Source organism: Aptenodytes patagonicus, chromosome 9 (genome assembly GCF_965638725.1).
Source record: "Aptenodytes patagonicus chromosome 9, bAptPat1.pri.cur, whole genome shotgun sequence".
Lineage (NCBI taxonomy): Eukaryota > Metazoa > Chordata > Aves > Sphenisciformes > Spheniscidae > Aptenodytes > Aptenodytes patagonicus.
Window position 1 is genome coordinate 14515725 of NC_134957.1, and position 15137 is coordinate 14530861.

Genomic DNA, 15137 nt, shown 5'->3' on the forward strand with positions numbered 1-15137 from the left:
AACATTTTCACTTCGCGTAAACAATTAGTTTAATGGTACCTTCTTCTTCCCTTCTCCACGAGGAGGAATTTTAATGAGGCCTACAACATTTAAAATAAAGGTGTACTAGATCTCTAGCTAATTACAGTAGCCGATTAGTCCAATTAGCTATCTATTAGAATAAATGATACTCTACTTAAATGCAATGCCTCATTAAAAAAAAGAAAAAGAAATCTTGCAATTGATGATGAAAATCATAAAATAAGAATGGCTGACATGATGACCTGCATGGAGCCTTTTTTTAACTGTCCTCCTTCTGTTTTCTATACTGCCCCTGTATTAGACAACGCGCTTAACCAGCTATCAAAACAAATGCTCTTTTTATAGGCTTTGAACTCTCTTTACTGTACCATCATTTGTCTAATCAAAGCAGCTTTGTCTATGCCATTTTAAGAGAAGTGCCTTTGAAATAATATTAGACCTAACTCCAAAGAGTAATACATGCAGAATGGATGAAATCCATGTTTCTTTTTTTTTTAGTATAATTTCCTTTAGTATGTGTACAGAGACAGATGTCATTAATTTGGATGCACTTATTTTCTTCTATTTACTATACAAATTATTTCTTATTTATATTGTATTATGTCCAAAAAAATTTCCTTTCCAGTTAATGTTATCCATCCTAAAACAATGAATGGTAGACTAGGTAATTTTAACTGCATTAGTCATTAGAAACAGTTAGAGAAAAATTACATGGCAATTCTCCATTACTTTAAACTGAAAATGCTATTTTCTAAAATGAGCAACTAAACATAATCACATTTTATGACAGGCAAAACATGTTCAAATTCATTTTGAAAACATCACATGCTTTAAAAGAAAAAAATTATCATAGTATTTTATTTAGCAGTGTTCCCAACCTGATCTTAAATATTCATAATTTACATCATAAATATGCATGAAGTGTTGGTCAAAGCTCCTGTAAGAGTGGTCTGGTGTGAGTTGGTGAAGGAGAACATACTAAACTGAGTTCTTATTTCTCCACAAGAGTGCAAAAATGACTGCAGTGAAACAATGTGGCTCAGCTGCTCATGAGGTTAAGCCAAGCTATTACTCTCACTGAAAACTCTGGCCCAGCACAGTCCACATGCTTTAAAGAACTGCAGAAATAAAACTCTTATTTCTAACCAAAGGTGTCATGCACTGATATCAAATCCACATCCCCGTTTCTGAAAAACAGATTCAGGTTTCTTCTGGATGTTCAGTGTTAGACCAAGGAGACTTTGGAAAGAGAGTACAGAATGTTTAAATTGAATACTAAGAGTACAAGAGGTTTTTCTTTTCTTTTTTTTTTCCCAATCTCTTCTGAAAATGTACTAAAAAGAAAAATAGTGTCATCAAAGTTGATTGTATCAGGATAACAACCTTAGCAAATATTGGAAGATTTGAAGCTAACAACGATGCAACTTCTTACTAACTCAAGTCTCAGATTTTACATCTTCTCAATGTAAGGCTGTTGTTACTATATTTATCACTTCCTTGTAAGATATCTAGTCTAACAGGAACTTAATCTTCAACAAAAGTTCCTGCAAGTTACTATTAATAACAACACTTTTTTTCCCTAATGAATCTCCCCAAAACTTGCTCAAAATACATCATACTTGAATATTCAAATATGATGAGATAAATGTTCCCAAAGCTATTTCTAATCACATAAAATATTAACTCCTTAATTTAAAAGGAAATTCCTGGATTATTTTTTGAAGAAAACAAGGATTTTCAACGCTATTAGCGATTTGTATGTCTTGCATGAAAGTAAGATTCTTTCTGCATATTCTTTACTATACTGCAATGAAAGACTGGAGGCAAAATTTTCAGTAAACAAAGACTCAATCAGATTATTAATTTTAAATGCTAATAATTTTTTTTTCCCCTTTGAGTGATGAAATAAACATATACCACCTTATAACACCTTGTATAATTGCAATTTAGGGAAACAATGATAGGTAAATGGATGAAGGTTCAGGCAGAATTCTTTTCCTCACTTTTCATCCTTTGAATGCAGAGTTCAGATAAAGTAATAATAATAATTGTAAAAAGTAAAGCTGTCCAAAGTCTTGCAACATCCCTACACAATATTTTCCACATTGTCTTTCTTACACCCGTGATAAGATGAAAGACAAAGAGACAGAAAAGCAAAATGCCTTAATTTATTAGTTGATAAAAAGGAGAATGCAGAAACGCAAAAGCAATTCTTCATTACTCCCTTAGCACGTTGGACCCAGCATAACCCGCAATTACTGAAGACCGACTTTCTAAATGAGAACAACTCTTCAATTCAAATTTGATTTCAATGTCTTTGGAGGTGTGAAGAAGCCACACACACACACAAATTAACCACAGTAACTCTCAGTTCCAAGGAGAGGATTATATGAAAAAGAAGCAGCTTTCTGTAAACAAACAAAAAGGAGCAGCTAAAAGGGTAAAAACGCTTATCCATGATAGGAAGACTATTAAAAGATGCCATTATTTGAAATTCACAGTAAGTGTAAAAAAATTTTCAAGACTATATTAAAGGAAGGGAAAAAAAAATGTTGCTTTTAAACTGTAGAATAAAAGAGACTATTAGAAGTAAAAAACCTCTTGCACAAAGCTGTAATTATCACTTAATTAAAAAAAGGAGGGGAAATAATGCTAACGAGCTATATTTAAAACAATAAAACAGGATTCTGAGACTTAGCATGCTGTCTACATACAAAAATGAACACACACAAAAAACCACTTTCTGAAACATATCAAAAGGAACCCACCAAGGAACTTTCGGGTCCATAGATCCCTGAGCTGTAAACAGGGTGCTGATGCCATAAAAAAAAAGGGTACAATACAGGAGCCTTCTGTCAAGCAGAACATTTTCTTGGACAGGGTGTCTACAGGCACCTTCCCTTGATTCTGCCCATTTCCATGTCTTCCTGCCAGCTCACTGTTATCACCAAAATGCAATATGTACCTAGCATTATGTATTAAAAAAAGCTTAAAGATTATCACCTTATAATCTCATTTAGGATGCCTTAAATCTTCCATGCAGAAGGGTAGGACACCAGTGGATTCACCAGATACCTTCCTTTGTTGAGCATTTTCAACCCTACTAACAGTTTTGACATAGCTCTTGAGGAACTAATACTTACTGAAAATCAGCTCATAAGCTAGAGGCCACATTCTCCATTTGTTGTGTCTTTAGCATGCTCTTCAGCATTGTTGGACTGACATACTTTAACTGACTGATGCATCCCAACGCATCTGGCCCTCCATCAGCTGGCTTGCGTACTTAAAGATGAAAACATGTCAATAAACATGATAGCTTTCAGGTTCCCAGACCATATCAGCTTCATTGGCTCTTCTTGAACATTTCCAATCCTCCTCATTTATTTATTTACATTTTGATGTATTAAAAAATGTGAATTTTTCAAAAGAAAATCAGAATATTTTTAAAGGTTTTTTTGGCCTTGTTTTATTTCAGCTAAATTGTGGATCTGCCTACTCAAACGGACACATTTAGAAAATATAAATGTAGCGGATGCTTACAAATATGCCCTACTTTTTCAGTCATCTTTTCTTTGTGCATTTTTATTAGCTAGTAATAAGCAGAGCTTCCATGAAGCTTTTGAGGTAACAAAGACTGGGTTTTTTTGAAAAGCAAACACAGCCACCTAATAAGCAAGTACGTTTTCAAACAGAGTCAGTGTGTATAGCACGATGGGCTCCATTGAGAAATATTTGAAGAAAGATTTTTATATCCAATTCTCATGGATCTGTGATTACATGGTGATGAAATCTAATTTATTACATTATTCACCAGAGAGAAGTTCTGGTACTTTTGGCAGGTTTCTCAGCATGCAAACAAACAAATGACTGCCTACATTGCCCAGCGTGGAATTTGCTGTTCTGTGTTTTTGCCATAAATGTCTACACTTTATAGCTGCTCTGAGTCAGTGATTCAAGCAAAGTAAGAACGAAAGCAGAAGTCAGTGGAACAAGGGAAGGAAGAGTCGTAACTAGAAGAGCAAAATATTTGTGATTAATGAAGGCTTCTGGTAGCACAGAGCTTACAGTAGTAATTATACAGCATCAAATATAGTTCCAAAAATAATAGCAATGTACTATCACTCTGTGGAAATACACTCCAAAGATTTACTTTTAATACTATGAAGACTTAGCCAGAAGACATGGAAGATAGGAAGATCTCAATATACATTACTGAGATTAGCATCTTGTCCTTAATTCAGTAGATGGGAGAGACATAGCAAATCTAAGTTGTTTTATAGGTAAGTTACTGACTAAGTCCAGAAACATTATGCAAGCACTCAGCAAAACACAGCAAGTCAGCTTATCCTTAAACAATATATACCGTAACCTTTGTTTGGTTAGCGTATATGAGCATAATGACTTCAGCTTTTTATTTTAAAAAAGACCATAATTACAATGGCAGTTTATCTCCTCCAATAAAATAATGATACAAACACTGGAGAGAAGATGTTGCTAGCAGGCACTGTCCAGGAAGTCTGGTTTGTTTACCAAGTTGCACAGGTGATCATATTTTATAGAAGAACATAAGAATGTCCATAAGAGACATCCAGAGCAAGTGTGAGGCAGAAGATTTCAAGTATGGAGGGATTTAAGGGACAGAAATGGTACTGTGGTAATGAATCAGATCACAGAGGGCACTTAGTGTGAAGCTGGGTATAAGAACATGGGAGAAAAATCTACAGGAAAATAAATTTACTTATCTCTGTTGCTTGTGGAACAGTATGTTACGTGTTACATTATGTTCTTTCATTTTCCTCATGAACGGGTATTTTTCATGGAGTATCCTTTCACATGAACAAATCTGAAGGTATACCTACAAAGTCCATCAGCACTTGAAAGGTCAAACCTGCTTAGCAATATGCATGTACCCTACTGGCTAGCATCTGAAGGAGGCCTATTAATTTCCTGAGGGCTAGCTGTGGGTGCCTTTTACTAGCAACATCAGAGAAGGGAAAGAATTAAAGAATATGAGTTCCTGAAGAAAACTCTTACCTCAATCCAGCTGGGATCTACTCAGATCACTAGCTCAGTACAGCTTTTGTAAGACAAGAATGTGAAGTGTGCATCTTTTCTAAACCATACACAAACAGTACAAAGTCTACTTACGAAAAACATTTGATTCTAATAGCCTTTGCTGGCTAAGATGAAGATGCTGTATCTTCTATTAATTTTGACAAGTTCAGCTTAATTGTTTTCAGTATTCTGTCACTAGCATTGTTCATTTTAAATAGGTACATCAATTGGAAGTGGCATTAGCACATTAGTTAAAGGTTAGTTGTTCAAGCAGCATGGTGTATTGAAAAGAAGTGTATCCTAATCTCATTAAAGGAGAGGGACACCTTTTCTTCTCAACAGTGTATGAGTACACCAGGATTCATCTAGCATTTCAATTGGCAGGATTTTGATGGCTGAAAGTGTAACTTGAAATTCCTCCTGTAAATCTTAATTACATCTTCTTCATTACAATCTTATTTCTCCCTCATTTTGTCATTAGATTTCTATGTATTTTGTGTGAACCACTTCCTTGTATATGCCTTCAGTTTGTGCTTCACTGACTCTTGTGATTTCTTTGTTTGTTGTAAAAGGTTGACAGGGAACAGGACATAATTTAATAAATAAAAATAACAAATTCTCCAGAACAACTGCAGCAGAAATTTGCAATAAATACATCACACATGATCTGAAGTCATTAAAAAACACAATTCAGCACAAAAATGTGATAATGCCTTTAGATGTGTTAAATTAACATTTAATTTTAATTTAACAAGGCTGTTATTGTATAGAATTTAATAGCATTCAACTGTGAGAGAAGCACATCTGGGAGCTTGATGAAGATACATTTACTATAATTCAAACCCAGTTCATTTATTGTCATGTCAACATCTTTTACGTTTATTTTGACAGTCAAGTCTGGTTGCCCTTAGTATTTCCAATATCAGTTCAGTAAAAACACATTTGTGCATTGGGTACTTTGAGGCTTGCACAGTGGCTAGTTATATGTATACACCACTTATGCTTCACTTAAAAGACCACAGAGTGTTGGCATTCAGAACCAGACGTATTTCAGAGAAAATAAAGCAGCAGCCTCTTAGGAGTCTGATCACAAAACTTGTTCCATCTGGCTGGTCAGTAGAAAACATTTTGTAAATTTCAAACATTTTTTCTTTTAAAAAAAACATTGAAAATGCTGGAGTTTTTTCAAGACCAAGATATTTTTGAAAGGTTTTGCATTTGATGGTATTGCCTTTGTTCTAAAAAACTATTTCCCAAATACTCAAGGATTAATTTCTCTCTTAAATACTTGAAATTTAATTTAAAATGCTGTGATTTTGCTTTAAAGATTACTTCCTGATTTACTTTTTCTTTTTTAATACCTGTCTTCTTTATATTCATGACATATTTAGGAACTACTGCACAATATAGGAGACAAACTTGTTATGACAAACAGGAAACATCTTTACAAAAAGTTTGATGATAGAGTCAATACCAAGAAGCAACTACTCTTAAATCTTCTTTAGAAAGATAATAGCTTTTTTTGTGTGTGTGCTGTTATGCCACATTATAACATTAATGGAGCATGTTTTGAGATAATTTAAAAATTGGAGAATAGAATGAGATAGAAAACATGGAAGAATTTTTGAATAGTAGAATTTCCCATAAAATTCCTATTCCCTTGAAATGCAAAATTCAAGTTTCAACTTACTATGGTATGTACTGCTTTATTTCTCTGTTTATCAACCTAGCAAGCAATTTAAGGTTGAGACTTTTTCTGTGCAGTGGTCATACGTTCTCTAAAGCTTGTCCTTATGCTGCCTACACTACAAGTGTCAGACAGAAAACCTGGGAGCAGATGGGATCATTTATTGGCCTTTGTTAGATTGAGACCCAAGAATCACAGAGAAAACCTACTGCCAATCCTTGAACTTATATAAATGCAACTGCATTAAATAATGATAAAAGACATCCCTTCTAATTAAGCCTCATTAAGTACCTTTTTAGCAATCAGATGGTATTGAATTAACTGAGAATAGCTGACCTATAAAATCTAATTCAGACCTAGCTAAAAACTATTTTGCCGCAGGCTCTCTTTCTTTTTTGTCATATGTCACAAATGATCTATTGATAAAAACAGACCTTGCCTTAAATAGCACAGCCATTGGGATTTGCAGAGTTTGACACTTACATATTTCACCCATTTGACACACAAATTATTATCCAAACTTCCGTGGTCAAATTTTACTGCATTCACATTACATAAACAAACACAACCACCGAGGTACTCTTACAATACTGCCTCTTACAGGTGGCTGAAACCCAATGGACCATCCTCTTTCCCAGCCTTGGACTGATGTAGGACAGCTGATCTCATCCACCCCCTCCCAGATTCTGTCATTCCCCTCCAATAAATCAACTGTGCTGGAGAGAAGGGAGAAACTCAAAGCTGTCAAATTCTGTCCAGCCATCAATTTCTCTATGCCACAGGGAATTTGCAGCCAGATTATGACCACTCTATGTCATCTAAGTGATGCAAATGATCATATTAGAAAATCTGACCGAATATAATGAGACAATTAAGGACTTAGTTAAATCTGATTAAGGGCATGGGAAAATTCTTATGCATAGGGAGACTGCAAAAAAGACTTGTTTACCTGAAGACAGACCTGAATGGGGAGAAATTTGAATAAAGAATGAACATGCCAACAGATCTGGAGCAGCAGGATCAGGGACTCTTTCCATCACGCACACAGAAGCATGAGGATCATAGGGTGGAACTCAAAAGTGGCACATATAAAACATAATCATAGGAAGATATAACTACACAGGAGCTAATGAGTACACATAGTCCTACAGCAACTTTGCCAGATTTGCCTAGTTTTTTGTTCAGTATCATTTTTTTAAAGAGGAAAAAAAGTACCATTTTTAATTTGAAGAGGATGTGTATAGCTTTTTTCTTCAATTTTGCACATTTCCCTGAACCCTAGAAATATATCAGTTAAATATATTTATTGTGCATCTCCCCCACCTTTCTATTTTGCAGTCTCAGAAATCAGCATTCTTTTTCTAAGTACTGTATGGGAGCTGCTTCTTTGGAATCTTCATGCCTGAAAAGAAATTTTAACAATATTTACCCACTCTAAGCTAGATATTATGATAAGGAGGGTCATATAAATGAGTCTCTCCATCTTTGAAATATTTGTCCTCCTTATATGCTTCTGAGATTGAGTTACATGCCTGTGAAGAGGAACATTCCTATTATTCCCAATTTACAAGTGGGGAGCTGAAGTATAAGGATAGACAAAGGTCCAGATACAAAAATATTTAAATCCCACAGGAGAGACCCAGTTGATATGACATTTCACTCACTGACAGAAATGCTTGTTACTGGATACTAATCCAATCGCTACCTTTGCCTTCTCTTCAGATGCTTATTACTAGCACCTAGGAGCAGATTAGTCCGGAACTACTGTACAAGCATCTTCTGTGGATGATACTACTTCTTTAAGAGCCACAGTAAGACAGGTGGATTTCAGGTGAATGTCCATCTTCCCCATGGAAGGAATATACAGAGAGAAATAAAATAACCCCAAATAACTTTGAATTAAAGAAACACAAACAACTAAATCAGCAGAAATAAACAATTTACAATATAAAGTAGTAAGTGGGTAGCTACAGAAATAACAAAAAGCAGTAAAATAAGCTACTTGTTTTTCAGAGCACTATCCTTAGCAATTAAAACATCTCTATGAAAGAACACAACCTCAGGAAATGCCTAGCAATTGTTCTCAGCCACTCAGTACAGTTGTTCTTAATGTTTATACTCTAATTGGTTTCCATAAACCTCTTTACCAGCTCATAACTCCATAGTTCTGCTACATTCCAGCAATTAAATGTAATGGCACTAATACAAACTTATGTCAGTTTTTTCATTTGTTACAGTAAATTTTTCTGTTTCCGCAAATCCAGTCTAATGATTGAGAATTTGCCGCCTTCTACTGCACTTCGGCTTTGAATTTATCCAACTGCCTCATAAAGTCTCCTTTGTAAATGCTGCCAGCTGGAATTGCCATCTCATGGCCATTTTACCATTAGTTCCGTGCTATTATCTGAGAAGAATTTAATGGCAGGTCTGTCATTGATTTCAGTGGTATTGGAATAAAGCTACTCACAAGGTAAGTGAAAAGAAAATTAATTCACATTTGGTGTCATGAAAAGCCCCATCTTGATGAGACAAATTGGCATAGCTTTATACATAAATGCCTTCTTTACTTGGATAATAACCTTTCAGAGGATATTAGAATTTTATTGCACTTTTAAAAACAACTTTTACTGAGTTTCATTCCAGCTGAGACTTACTGTTTGATACTGCTTAGTACTACCATAAAATAGTACCAATGTTTTTCACTTTATTTATTCTCTTGGAATTCTGTAAGTTTTTTTCCTTTAAAATTAGCTTCTGTCATGTGAATAAGGAGGAGGAAGACTGCAAAAATGTCTGTGCCTAATACTCCTAGTCTCAGCTGGATCTTCACTGCTAATGCATTTGTACGTCACATTTATTGCAGTATTATTTGAGGCAGTGGGTGCTGAAGGCTCTTCAGTTACATAAGACAGGGAAGTTTTGGCCCCAAACTACTTACAGCCTCATGCCTCTTATCTAAACTGCCAATAAAAAAAATTAACCATAATGCAGTGTTTTACCTCCAAAAAAAGAGAACTGCAGAGCAGGAATGCACACAACCTCCTGTTAGACACCTAACAAAGTGTTCCATTCAGGAGAAGCCAAGGCCTCCTTTAATGCCTTTATATTGTTTCAGAAATCTGCTCCATTTGCTTATTATGAAGCATGGAAGCACTAACCATAGACCAGGACCTTATTGTGCTAAGTGCAGTGCAAATGACCAAGTCTTTGGTTTCAACAACTTCTCCTGAAGAAATAAGAGAAAACGGACAGCTATAAAGAAACTGTATTCTAAGGATATGGTGTGACTGTATTGGTCAGAATGGAAGAAAGTGGTGTCATCACATCAACAGCTTAACTGATGTCAGATTATACGGGGATGGCATTAAAGTCAAGTTTTTAAATTAATTCTGTTATCTGTGACATGGGGCTTTTGGACAGTGACTTCCTAAGGGGTCATCTCAGTTTTCCTTATTGAAGACACAGAAGTTAAGAATTTGTACCCTCAGAAAAGGTATTGTTAAAAGGATGTTGAATATGCAGTCAAATGTCCAAGTGTAAATGGGTTCTTACTATGCAGTTTTCTGAATATTCCAGCAATCATTGTTAGCATATCACTGTCTGCAGTCAGAGAAGAATGCTGTTCTCACTATCTTCCTTCAAAAGCAGAAAACAAGCTTGATCTACCCAAAAAACATCCTGATTTTAAATTGCAAATGTATGTCTGGTTGTCTGGTTTTGTTTTCTGAAGAGTTACAATTAATTTAGACTTTGTAACTGCTTTTTCAACCTCTTGTATACAATAAATATTTAAAGAAAAAATAAAGCTATTAACGATGTCCTTGATTCATTAAGATTGGGCTTATAGCAATTTCAGTGATTAACAGGCCTTGAGGGAAAAGTCTTTAAATGGTTTCTTGAAACCCAAAAATTCTTATAGCAATATGAAGCTCAGTTTCTTTTCGCCAGTGATACATTCTACAATATTCACCAGATTTTCAGAGATCTATTTCATACATTTAGATCTACTAATTCATGCATTTCAAGCATGTAAGAAAAGACAATTGATATTGTCTTGATATATAAAGACAGAAAAAAAGATGCCCTGTTTTTTCCTCATGAGGCACATTAGACACCAAGGTAAGAAGAACTGCCTCCTTTTTACAGTGTGTAACACCACAAGATTAGGCAGAGACTTTACAGTCATAGACAGACAGAAGAAAGTGGTCAGTGTTTGAAATATTTATTTAGATTTCCACAGTTACTATTACAGATTTAACCAGATTTCATGGAATTGATCTTTGTATAACAGTCCTTGGAACCACTTATAAATGAACACGTTCCTAACTGCATTTTCTTTCTATTTATATCCACCCACCCAGTGTGGAAACTGGAAATTGCTTGTTTGATTCCACCGCAACTTCTGAATGTCAGGTTGCACAGGGCTTGTCAGGGCATGCAGTCTGGTGCACTCAGTCAACAGGAAGAGTTACGTAGCACAAAGAACATGCGACAGCCTAATTGGGAAATTCAGATTGTTCTTTTGTATCTAAAAAACCACCCAGGATATGCTGTGATGACTCTGTGATTTGCCTTCTTTGCCACTCCTGATATTTGTGTTACACTGGGAGCCTACGGCTGCAGAGCTTGATATTCCTTCTCTAACAACAGCAGATTCTGAGTGTGTTATCGCACCATCAATCCTCCGGTTCACACTACTGCAGCAGATGGTATACAGAAACCCAGGGTATATTTGTGTGGTGAAAAAGTAAATAAAATTATATGACACTAAAACGCTGACATCAGTGGAAGTGCTAATGAAAAGCTGTTAGTTTTAATGGTGCAAAAAATTATGTTTCCAGAATTCATTACGTATCTATAGAGAAAAATAACCCAAAACTTTTAGTATAGTGCTTATGTAGTGACCTCTAAAGAGAAAAAAATGAGCTAGAATGACTCTAAATGCATAAAAACACATATATATGTGGATAGCACATTTTTTTCACTGATCCTCAGTCCCATATTCCCCACAGATACCATGATACACAGAAGAAGGGGACAATACTGCTATCTGCCTCACTAGCCGTGATCAGCAGCCTCTTAAAACTTTGCCTCCCAGAGCACATGTTCTCACTATTTTCTCCTAAGAAACTTTTCTCCTTCTTATCGCCAATTTATCCAAAATGGGACAGTTAAATCTATTTTAAATCTCTTCTGCTGGATTCTAGTTACTTTGATGTTCACTGTATTGTTTTGAGTTCTTTCTCAGGACTGAAACATTTCCTATGTTTTGCAAGTCGGGAGCAGGGTTTTCATTTGGTATGAGACCAACATATAACAAGGAACAGTCCTTTTTACAGATCTGGTTGTGTGCCTATAATGCAATAATTTATGAGCACTGCATCTATCCAGTTCTAACACCTCCAGGGTAGTTCTGGGTTCATATGAACAGCTTCTCTACTGCTTAAGGACAAGTGCCCTGGCACCAGCTACTTTTGGTGACATGTATTATCTATATCAGTTTAGTATAATACTTGCTGTAAAGGTGCCACTTGGCCCACAGAAGCAACAAAACATGTGCCGCTTGGGAATCTAAATAAGTCAGACAAAAAAGAAAAGACAAGGGCAGTGACTTTCCTCAGCTCACCCAACACATCACAGTCAGAATCAGGAACAGGACCAACATCTCCTAAATACCTCCTGAACTCTCGTGGTGTTTGCAGGATGAGCAGCTCTCATAATTCCTGATAGAGAGAGCAGCTGTGTAATACCTCTCTAAAGTCTTGCAGGTCATCTAAGGAAAGAAGAATGAGCAATACACAGGCTGCTCACTCATTCCACAGCAAACTAATAATACTAATTAAGCTCTGCTCAAAATTACCCTGGAAAATGGCAACAATGGAGTATGGCCCTCTTCCTCCCATCAATAAAAAATAAAAATAAAAACTAGGGTTCCTGACAAACTAGGAGATACTGCTGAATTTAAATGCATTTTCATGTTCATCTTCTGTCAATAGCAACTTGGAGAGACCTTGTACATTCCTCACTGAGCCACTAAACAGAAAGCAAATACACCAGCAACATAAAAAAATAGCAAACAAAATCCTAAAGTTCCAGCTCTGACAGAAGAAAATATAATCTAAAAATGCTTCAGGTGCTTTCCAAGGAATAACAATTCAGTTACTTGACGTCCTAATAATCAGCTCTTTCCTCATCTACTTGTATAGGTTTAACAACAAAGTCAAGCTCTACGTCCTTCATTCTTTTATCCTCTAAAAAGAGACTTTAATCACTCTTTATTCCACGTTGGGTACTACACACGTAGGCACAAGGACATTAATAAAATAAAATCTCTTTGTCTTTTAATATATACAGCAGTGCACATAAAAATAGAAAAATGAGAGGAAAACACAAGGAATGTGAACAACTGAGGGGAGAATCTCAGACCAGGCAGAAAAATCCTCAAGGACTTATAAAAAACAAACTTCTTCAGTGAGCCAATCTGTGGAGTCAACTGCATAAAGTGAATTATTCCATCCCTCAGTCCCAAACCCAGCAACAGGTTGTACAGCAACAATAAAAGATTTCCTCATCTGCTTCTTCATTTACTGTCCACTGATATCTTCCCTGACAATTTAAAAGAAAGTAAGGAAAATGGAAGGGAAGGACGCAAAGAGAACCATTTTTTTGCTCAGCAGTAATAGCAGAGGCAGAAGCTGATGCTACCTCAGGGATCAACCTGTCAACCTTACCTTTGCCTCTCCTTCTGCAGGGTATGTGCGAGCAACACCTAGAGCAGCCATAAAGTTTATTTCAAAATAGTTTCAATTTTCCTAGGGGGTTTGAGTATATTTTGTATTTTCTTCTGTGACTTTCAGACATGCTCAGTCTCTCCACTGATTTGTATCACAGTGTGGAGGCCAAGTTCTATGTGACCACACAAGCACTCACGCACCAGAATAATAGAATAATTATTCCAAACACCGATTTCAGTTGTTTTCTTATGACATAACTTCTGTGTTGCCAGCAGTGAAATTTTACACTGCCCACAGTCCCGTATTTGAATCATTCTGAAAAATGAGCATAATTTCACTCCCAAATCTGTTGAATTCAAATACTTAGATTGATCATAACAGCTGAACTCCAGGCGGACAACAACTGTAAGAATCAAGACATCTGTTTCACCACTGTGTCAAAAGCCACACAGCTTTAAGTCTTGACCAAGTGCTAACATAGCACTAGAAGTAAAAGCCCTGATTCTTACTGGCTTGATTAACACACACACACAAAAATCTGTTCAAATCAGGATAAAAAATATCTGTTCAAATGAGGATAACAGCCCTAAAAAAAACAGGTGCTCTAAGAACAAATTAGTTCATACTCAGCCACATCACTGAGCGATGCAATTTGCAGAAGTGCTGAGCACAACAAGCCCTTTTGACTTAACTATGTCTATCTTAGACCTGCTTCAGCAGAAAGTGAAATAACATATTACAAGGAACTTCTCTCCATAAATTTATTTGTTTGTTTAACTTTCTTCTTGCACCTTCAGTCACTCAGATGAGCTTTCTTGCTTGTTTGGAACATCTCAAAGCCTAACAAGTTAAAACCTACATGAGTGGGGTGCTTTTCATGACACTTTTTTCTTTAGCTCAACTTCATTGCCTAAACATTTTCTACTGCAGTACCAGACTTGCCATTTTCTCTACACTACCTCTGGCCAACAGGGAATGTCATTAGTTAGAGCAGTCAGTTTTCCCCTTCCCTACAGAAATCAAATGTGTCATCTCTACAGTGCTCTCAGTCTCTGTAAGCCAACAGAGTAACTGTCTTCATATCCCTTTCAAACCGAGCAGGTTCTGCTCATAACACTGAATCTATGTTAGGGAGCTAGTTTATTGTTAATTACAATTTCTCAGTTTTTTGACCTGAAGAAAATTAATGTGGATGTTAAGCAAAGAGGCTATGAGCTTTCACAGAGAGGAAGCCTGATGTTAAATTGTATGATTCCAGTGTTTGAAGAGACCAGGCATTTCAAGCTGCCGGTAACAGGAGATACTGAGGATTTAACACTGATAAAAATCAGGTTACTTTTTAGGCTGAGATTTTTTAAACTCTTGCTGTAAATATCTTCTGGGATTGGGGGGATTTTTTTTCTTTTAAACAAAAGAACTCAGCTTGTTAACACTTAGGAAACTCATCCTACAAATTTACCAAATATATCATGCTGCTTTTTTTTAAACACACACATACCCCCCCAGATATGCCCATTAACCCAGCTGAGAACAATAGACAGCCATTTGGATGGAACTATGTATTTTACAGTTTTTCATATTTTACCTATACCTTTTCCTCTTGTCAGCTCTATTCAAATGATCTGCTGGGGTTTTTTGCC